Below are 2,491 nucleotides of genomic sequence, written 5' to 3'. Positions count from 1 at the left end.
GTGTCAAAATAATTCCTTGTGACATGAGATGGGATGGAGGCAGTGACAAAGAATCATAGAAAGTATAATATTTATCTTAGGGAATTAAGAGGTACAAATTATAATACTAGGTAGAAAATAAATATGATACAAGGGTGAAATGTACGGTACAGGGAATGTAGCCAACATTTTATAGCTATAAATGGAGTATGATCTATAAAAATTTTGAATCACTGTTGTATACCTGAAACTAATATAATATTGTAAATCAAATATTCCTCAATAAAAAATTAAAATAAAATAAAATGAACACCACACACACATGAAATTATCCTATGTATCTTGAGGTCCTAACACATGTCCAGGTACTTGTTCAATGTCTTAAGATCCTGATAGATGATAGGGTATGAAGGATGACAGTAACACAAGTGTCATAGTGAAACTGTGGTATAGACCTTTAGGGGCATGACAGAATAGATTGGAAATCAACAGGTAGGGACTTCCCTGGTGGTGCAGTGGTTAGAATCTGCCTGCCAATGCAGGGGACATGGGTTCGAGCCCTGGTCTGGGAAAATCCCATTTGCCGCGGAGCAACTAAGCCCGTGTGCCACAACTACTGAGCCTGCGCTCTAGAGCCCACGAGCCACAACTACTAAGCCCGCGTGCCACAACTACTGAAGCCCACGCGCCTAGAGCCTGTGCTCCGCAACAAGAGAAGCCACTGCAATGAGAAGCTCGCGCACCACGACAAAGAGTAGCCCTCACTCGTAGCAACTAGAGAAAGCCCGCATGCAACAATGAACACCTAATGCAGCCACAAATAAATAAATAAATAAAAATCAATAGGCAACTCAAAAGGAGGACAACAAAGGACAACCTAATTGTTATTTTGCCAAGGAAAACCTAAACAAAAAATAGCTATGAACTACAAATACCGTCTATCACTAAAGAAATAGGAGGACAAAAAAGTCTTAAGCCAAGACTTTATACTAAATACACTTAGTTTGTAATGTACACTATTATACTATTTTTCTCCTTTTACTACAAAGTGGTATTTGGTAACCACTGGACTTTATGACCACTGAACGTCTTCCTATTCCCAAGATTCTCTGATCCTGCCATATTTTGTTAAAGCAGTTTGTGTTTTGTGGGAGGCATAAGCTGAAGAAATTGTTAGGGTTAAGAGCAGATTTAAATTTAATTAATATCCAGACAGGAGATTGACTTGCCATTGATCACCACTAAAGAATCCTATTAGTAGGGGGAAAATTGGTCTCCTCAGCAAAAAGAAAGAGTAAACATATTGGCCACACCCTCATCTGTAGCAGCCCCCTTCACCATGTTTGTGCCACGTGAATTTAACTTCCTTTGGCAACAGCTCTTTAGACCACTCAGCACCTGATCCCAGTGTAATCAATGTCCAGACTAGTCAGAAGATTAGGGGTGCGAGAAACATTGTCCAAACAGGGGTGGTGATGGCTCAACAGACTCTTGCTCTTTTTGAGAATCTGACTATGATATCTTCATGGAGAGAATTTAGTTCCTGATTGTTCTGATGGTGTACTGTCGTGAGGCTGGAGACTTCCCGCTACCAAAAGAGGCAGCAGCTCTCTCAGTGGCCCAGTTCTGCAGTGTGGCTTTGTGAGTGGTTCCTGAAAGCCTAATCTTGAGTCTTTCTTTTCCCCTCCTAATGACTTAATACCCCATTTAATATCTGTAACAAATCCTTTCCTGCTTTAACTGGTTAGAGGGGATTCTGTTCTCTGAAACTGGCCCCTGACTGATACAAATGTAAGTCCTGCATTAAAAGCATTATAACCTTTTGGGGATATAGGCATATAAACAAATCACAGGATATGCTATGATTCATGTACATAGAGAGTATACCAAGTGCATAAGGAGTGAGTGCCTAAACTTGAGGGTGCCAAGGAAAGATTCACAGGGAAGGTAGCACTGTAACTTGAAAACTATGTATGGGAGGTTAGCAGAAGGACAAGGAGAGGAGGGCACTCTACACCAAGGAAATGGCAAAGGTATAGAAGATGAGAGAGTAGGGCTAGAGAGTTGAGTTTAGGGACAAGAACAATGAGAACAGAGGCTGGTCAGGCTGCAGGTGCAGGTGTGTTAGAGCTGTGAGAAGCTTCAAAAATGATCTAGTGTAGTCCATTTATTTTATACATCCAAAAACTGAAGCCAGAGAAATGAAATGACCAGCTCAAGACCAAACACTCACTTTATTATCCATGCTAGAGCACAGACCTTCTGACTCCCAGGCCAGTGTCTTTCCAGGTAGTATACATGGATTCCTAAATTATCCTGTGATGGTGAATCTTAACAAACAACAGAATTTAGAAAGCAGGTGAGTGACAAAATGTCTACGGATCAGGAAAGATAAGGGAGTTGAGAAGGGTGAGTACAGCGGCAAGAGCTGTGTCTGACTTCACTGCCCCACGTGCCCCACAGCCCATCTCAGGGGACGCCTATGTGGCACATTCCTGTCACCACAGCCCTT

The sequence above is a fragment of the Phocoena sinus genome, chromosome 9 (assembly GCF_008692025.1).
Source record: "Phocoena sinus isolate mPhoSin1 chromosome 9, mPhoSin1.pri, whole genome shotgun sequence".
In the NCBI taxonomy this organism is placed as follows: domain Eukaryota; kingdom Metazoa; phylum Chordata; class Mammalia; order Artiodactyla; family Phocoenidae; genus Phocoena; species Phocoena sinus.
This window is presented reverse-complemented; position numbering follows the sequence as displayed.